This window comes from Ziziphus jujuba, chromosome 2 (assembly GCF_031755915.1).
Source record: "Ziziphus jujuba cultivar Dongzao chromosome 2, ASM3175591v1".
NCBI lineage: Eukaryota > Viridiplantae > Streptophyta > Magnoliopsida > Rosales > Rhamnaceae > Ziziphus > Ziziphus jujuba.
In genome coordinates, this window is record NC_083380.1 from 24504474 (window position 1) to 24512145 (window position 7672).

The 7672-nt window shown below is 24.0% G+C and overlaps 1 long non-coding RNA gene across 1 annotated transcript; it reads right to left on the bottom strand.

Annotated features, from left to right (window-relative positions):
* Positions 1 to 5325: 5325 nt before the first annotated feature.
* On the bottom strand, positions 5326 to 6421 carry LOC125422318 (uncharacterized). Its single transcript, XR_009635817.1, has 3 exons — positions 6123 to 6421; positions 5915 to 6019; positions 5326 to 5534 (listed from the first exon to the last, which is right to left on the bottom strand). It is a non-coding gene; the product is annotated as an uncharacterized LOC125422318 (long non-coding RNA).
* Positions 6422 to 7672: the final 1251 nt, after the last annotated feature.

Genomic DNA, 7672 nt, shown 5'->3' on the forward strand with positions numbered 1-7672 from the left:
AAAATAATTATTATTTCAAAATGGTATTATTTCCGTTATCTAGATTCATTTATTATCTCCTTAAAAATAAAAATAGTTTTATTCAGCCTCTTTTAATTCCACAATATCAATTTCCAAATTTATTATTACAATTTAAAAATCATAACTTAGATGTTTAGAGAGAACGGGGGGGGGACATAATTTGGGTGTTTTGGACCAACATGTCTCTAATAATTAACTCTTTTTTTTTTTTTTTTTTTGCTTTTTCCCATATTTAAAAATGCAAATGAAATTAAGTACAACATAATTACCAATTATAATAATTTGGGTGTTTTGGACCAACATGTCTCTAATAATTAACTATTTTTTTTTTTTTTGCTTTTTCCCATATTTAAAAATGCAAATGAAATTAAGTACAACATAATTACCAATTATAATATTAATCATAATTCCTTTTTTTTAATTTATTAATCGGAGAATATTTGTTCATAATTTATTATCCTAATTTTTAAGAAGGTTATTTTTAAAGGTCTAGGATTAATAATATTTGTTTTATAGGTGGAAATTTTTAAATTTTAAATTTTAAATTTTAACATATTAATATCATAATTGATATTTCAATATGATCTTTCTTAATTGTCTATATTAACTACTCATTATAATAATATGTATAATTGGAAACTTGAATAATCTTATATTGAAATTGTCCATTTTAAATCAATGGGCTATTTACTATTGAAAAATAACATACATAAATAATTTATTTTAGCCGAATTTTTAAATTTTAAATTTTAAATTTTAAAGTTTAAAGAGCCTTATATTGAAAATTTAAAGTTTTAAATTAATTGGCATTCAATATGGATGATCAATTTCATAATTTATGGAAACAAAAAATTTATACAGGTCAACACTTTTAAATTTTAAATTTTAAAATTTCAAATTAATGATTAAGTGATTTGTGCATATGTAATGTTAATATAATGTATATGATAGTTTGTTTAGTGAATTGTATGGTGTAATTTTCCTTTTTTGTTAAAGTATGGTATTTGCATTTTTTTTAAATAATTTATTGATATTCTATTTTCTTATATGAAAAGTGTTTTTCCATAATTTGTTACCCTATTTTTCACTTGGTTAAAAGATACATTTTTGAAAACAATGAGATATTTATATAAATGGTAATTAATTAATATTTAGGAAGTAAGAAAAACTGAATAAATCTAATGATGGCATAAAAAAATTTTTTATTGAATATCTTACTTTTGTATATAATATAGAAATATAATATAAATATATGGTGATATGGACATAGATTCTAAAGTGATTTATTAAATTGTCTTATAAATTCATAATTCCAAGCAATTACTTTTCAATTCCAAGCAATCAATTCACCAAAAAAGCAAACAATATCAAAATACTTTATTATATAGAACTTCAAAACATCACAAATGCAAATAATTTTAAGGTATTTTTATTAAATAAAAAATCTAAAATGTAATTTATTAAATAATTTTAAGAAAAAAGACTGGATATATATATATTTTTTTCTTTACATGAGTTCTTCTCTATTGATAAATTAAAGCTAAAATTATCCAATTTATATTTCATAAAAAATAACAATAAAATATTCAAAAACCCAATATAATATTTAACCCCATATATATATATATATATATATTATCACAATTTTAAGATTATCTTTTAAAACCAACTTTAAATATATATATATATATATATATATTGATAGATAGATAGATGTAAGTCCTTTTTAAGCATTTTTTCCTTTGTTAACATATATGTATATATATCTATATATAAGCACTTTTTCCTTTGTTAACATATATGTATATATCTATATATATATATATATAAAGTAAGTACTTTTTGAAAAACATTAAAAAAATACATTATCTATCTTAAATTTTTTAATAAGAAGATCAATCTTATTATTAATTACTATATGTTAATTATATTATTTTACAATGAAAAGCATATAGAATTTTTTTATGAAATATCGTTTAATAATAAGAATATATTCTATTATATACACATCTTTTATCTTGTATTTTAAAAATTCAAAAGGAAAACAAATATAAATATAAATCTCATTATCAATTACCACTAACGAAATTTTATTATTTTATAATAAAATAAATATAACAAAACGATAAATATATTAATGTATAAATTATACAGATAAAGAGAACAATTTCATTATTAGTTATCGTATATAAAATCATCTTATTTTACAATAAAATAAATATAATAAACCAATAAAGATATTAATATACAGATTATAAAATCTTTATTTAATATTTTTTTTATTACGAATATCTTTTTTCAAATTTCATGCAAATAATTAATTTTTTTTATTAAATCCTTATAATATAATTTAATTACCTTTGTTGTTGATATTATTATTATTATTATTATTTACCCTATAAATATGTTTTTATCTTGTAAAGTAATTTATTATTTTAATAAGATAAATATAATAAAACAATAAAAATTAACCTATAGATTACATAAATAAAGATATCGATTTTATTATTAATTACTGTATATAATATTTTATTATGAATAATAAAATAAATATAACCAATTAATAAAGATATTAATATATAAATTATAAAATATTTTTTTATTCTTATATATTCCGCATGTTGATTCTCTACCACAATATTGCTTTGTAATTATCATATATATATATATATATATATACAGGAATAAAAATAGTTCACATAATAAACATTGGAATTTTTAATCTAATACAAATAATTTTATTAGACTAAAAATTTAAAATATTTTTTATGCCTAAGCCAAAAATAGGATTAGACTAAAATATCAAAATAAATATTAGACCAAAAATTAAAAAATAAAATAAATTTTTTCTGGCCTGATTTTTTACCATAATTCATTTTCAAATATAAAAAGTAATATTTTCAAAAAATTTTAAAGAAATAGATTTGTTATTTTCCATTTTACATACAAAAAAAAAAACAAAAAAAAAAAAACCAAAATGGTTAATTTTTCCATTGTTAAAAACATTTTCCACTTGACCAAATAAGTTATAGACCAAAATACCAATAAGGAAATGAATATAGCCTATTGATCCACTTTTGAATTTTTTATTTTTTTTTCCAATTTGATCAAAAAATAAATCATTCAAAAGAGAAAAATAAAGATTAGACTAAAAAAATAAAACTGACGCCATTTTTCCGTTTTCATCTGTGTTGGTTTATAAAATGAATGCATTAATATTTTACAATTTTTAAAAAATTTTGATTTTTGATTTTTTAGTTTTTAGAATAATTTTTATTTTGGTATTTTGGCTGATTATTTTTAATTTTTGATCTAATAAAATTATTTTTATTAGATCAAAATTTCCATTTTTATTTTAAATTTTATTTTTTGGCTTAATTTTAGGTCAAAATATTTAATTATAATTGTGAGTATTTTAATTTAAATAAAAAAGGAATGAATACAAATTTTCAAATAAAAAACTATAAATATAAAATAATAAATAATAGATATATTTTTTTATTAAAAAATATTTTTATTTTTAAATTTTTGATCTAATTTTTATTTTTACATTTTGGTCCTTTTTTTTGTTTTGGAATAAAAAGTTAGTTGTAATTTTTTGTTTAATAAATTTTTTTAGGCCATAAATTCCAATTTTATTTTAATTTTAATTTTTTGATTTACTTTTAGGTTCAAAAATATTTAATTATGATTTTGGGGATTTTAATTTAAATAAGAAAAGAATGGATACAATTTTTTAAATAAAAATCGGTAAATATAAATTGGAAAAATAACAAATGTCTTTTTTTCAAAAACTTTTTTAAAAAATATTATTTTTTAAGATATATTTTTATTTTTATTTTTATTTTTAGTCTAGATTTTATTCCAGTATTTTGGTCTATTTTTTTTGGTTTGGGAGAAAAAAAATTATTTTTTAATTTTTGGTCTAGTAGAAATAATTTTATTAGACCAAAAATTACAATTTTATTTCAATATTTGCTTTTTGATCTATTTTTAAGTCTAGGAACATTTAATTAATGATTGTGGCCATTTTAATTTAAGTAAAAAAGGAATGGATAGATTTTCCAAATAAAAAACCATAAGTATAAAATGGAAAAAAAAAAAAAAAATTTCCAAGTTTTTTTAAAATATATTTTTTATTTTTGAAAAATGGCACTGTTAATTGTAACTGTACAGCCACTTTATGGTATCAATTCATAACTATTTTGAAATTTAAAACCCAATTCATCCAAATTAAAAGTTCAAAATAAACCTTAAAATTTTAATATATCAAAATGCAACTTACTTTTAAATTTTCTATTTTTCAAGCATATTTGCTTTTGTACGGCCCTTTTATCAAGCTCGTTTTCACGATTTGGATAGTTAATATGCAAATAGCATCTATTACAAACTTATAGAGTTAATGTGCACATCTATGTTGGGTAGGTATTCGAAAGTGCTGACTGTTATGTTCAAGGAAGAAAAATTGCCAATAGGAATTTTCTATAGAAGGTGAGTGTCTCTTGTGATTTTTTTTTTTTATTACATTTGCTATGTAAATTATAATCCTTGTTTTAAAATTATATCTTAGTATTTGTTTTTGTTTCTGATTATTTATATTACCGGTCACTAGCTTTCTGCTTGTCTAGTTGTGGATGTTTTGTTCTGACTTTGGCAATTTTGATGGTACATTTTCATAACTAATACATATCTGCCTTCTGACGACAGACTCGAAAAAAAGAGTTTTTAACTGGACGTGTCATATTTTGAAATCTATAACAAATGGAAGGAGAATCACATCAATTGGCCAGTGGTATCTTGACCAATTAATTTTTGAATGGAAAATTTATAGAAGTTGCCATACATTGAGTCGAATGAGTCTTATGACCATGATATATTATGTTTCTACTTGTTAAGTCTTATTTTTCAGTTTTTGAACCAGCTATTCTAATATTCAAGTTTATCTATTTAATTAGTGCAATGCATGCATATCTTAAGCACATTTCAATTAGCACTCCATGTACTTTGCCTTTTTTTTTTTTTTAAAATTTTATTTTCCTAATATTTAAAATTTTTGCTCCGTTATTTTCGAAAGAAAATATTAAATACCAGTTATGAATCAAACACTATCAATGTTTTGCTATTATGATAGATTATCGACTGGTTGACTTATTTTAGAAAACAGTGAACAGAAGTTAAAAAGATTAAAACAAAATTATGTTTTCTAAATTTTCAGCTTTTACAATGTTTTGCTATTATGATAGATTATCGACTGGTTGTATATTTATCCTGTTTTTTTTTTTTTTTTTTTTTTTTTTTTTTTTTTTTTTTGTTTTCAGCATTGCATAGCCTTCAGGCAAGGACCTTAAAGCAGCATTCAGACCTGGTGCCTGCGTGCCTCGTGCACCCGCACTTCCTCCCATGCCTCCACACCTGCAGCAGCACCGCTGGTCATTGATCTGGTGTCAGAAGTCTCAGCTCCAATAGAAGTAAGCTCGGATCGGCAGCAACATGGGCATAATATGCAGGGGGAACTGCCAAATAACAGAACAAAATTCAATTAGAAAGCTTATTCCATTGAGGAAATAGGAATAACAATAGATTTAGGCCAGCCTTGAGAAGGCACAACCTGTCTTGCAAACACAAGTTTAAACCAAGTTAAAACACAAGAGTTTGAAAATACAGCTAGAGAAGTCGAAACACTCATATTCAAGCGAAATGCAAAATTGGGTATCTCATGACAGACAGAAGGAACTGTGTTGCACATTTGGACAGAAATTAATGCAGAACAAGTTATTTACTGTTCTACCATTCACCATTTTCTACAAAAAATTTCCTACCAAGAAACAGCAAGACATAGCACCTTGAGAAAACATAAAGACAGCCAGTCAGAAACACAAGGAAAGATACTTACCCATGGTGCACAAAGAATGTGCTTCAACCCAAGCAAGCTTTTCACTGATTTTAATTCCAGCTCTCTGGCATAATGGTGTTCACGGTAAGCATTGTGATGAATGGTCTGTACAGGAAAAATTTCAATAGAGTACACCAGATGAAGATTAAACTTTTAAGTGCAAGAAATAGGCTCAGGAATATTGTACATCAAACTCTGTTTTGTTCACCTGTATAACAATCTGTTTCTCATTCAGCCTCTTAGAGTACCTCTGACACTCAACAATTTTGTTCCCATGAATTCAGAGTCCTCCCAATAATAGAAACATGTCAAAACTACCTGTGTCTCCCAACCATGCATGCTAACATCAGTATTTAGCCTCCTAGAATTCAAAGATACGAACAATCATCACCTACACAATCCATAAGCTGTTGCCTTGTCTACATTTCATTACCGTGTACCATATATATCCATAAAGAACAAATAAAAAATAAAACATTAACCAGCCGCCTGGTTCTCCCTATTTCATAATTAAGTTGACAGGTGTGGTTCAAGGAGCATATCCATGCTAAAAGTGAATTTCTTGTCAAACTAATCAGTAAGCAACATATATGTATACATACATATATCTATATATATATACATACATATATATATATATATACATATATATAATTTGTATCTAGTAACAGCCAGAGTTACAAAAAGAAGGACAACTAAAAGAGCAGAATATTCCAATAAACATACTGTAAATGTATAAAAATCATAATAGATAAATTCATAGCAAAATATTTAAGACAATGCTAACGAATGGACCCAACGATAAGGAATAAACCACATAAACTACCTCTGCTCTCATATAATTAGCAATATTATCTTTGAGTTCTTCATTCATTAGCATGGTCTTCTTAAATATTCTTCCACTAACATGGTTGCTCCATGGTTGCTGAAAGTCCAACATTGAAACAAAACAGAAAGAAAAGGTAGAGTCATACATGCTCCCTTTTGCAATAACATATTTCGACAAATGTTAGAGAATCCATGTCCCCCAGAAGCCACATGATAATCCTGAAATACATTAAAATAAAATAAAACAAATCAGAAATGAACTATTTATCGTACAAATAATATTGAATACAGTACAGTTTGAATGTACAAAGTCACTCCTAGAATGAAGCCATTAAGGGAATCAATGATTTGTAATGCAAGAAGCATTAGAAAACAAATGACTAACACAAAAAAGAAAAGCAGTTATTTAAAAATTTGCAGAGTAAAGCATAATGGATTCCTTATTCTCTTTCCATATAGCTGTTAGCTTGTGGTGTAGTAAACAGATAAAAAATAAACAGCTCATCACGAACATGAAAGGGCTTTCAAAATTTGGGAAGTGCATGGCATTTCAGTTGATGTCACACCAGAAAAAAAAATAATAAATAAATAAATGGCTTTCACAAGTCTGTTTCAATCTTCATTGTGCTGCTTTGGTCAAAGAAAGAGTGCAAACTCGACAGGTTTTACATAAAAAAGCTAAAACAAATAATCATAGATTAGAGTTCATCAGAAAGCAATATAAGCAAGGATCCATTCTCACATTCCTTCTGCTGAATTTTGTATATCTTTTTTCCTGACAGTCTCTGTAATGACAAGAATAAACAACGAGATGTTACATTATGTGAGTGGTAAAATAGAAAAGGAAAAAGCAACATATATACATAAATATATATATATATATATATATGCAAGTATATCTATACCTCCATGGCCTCTGGCCCCTACCAA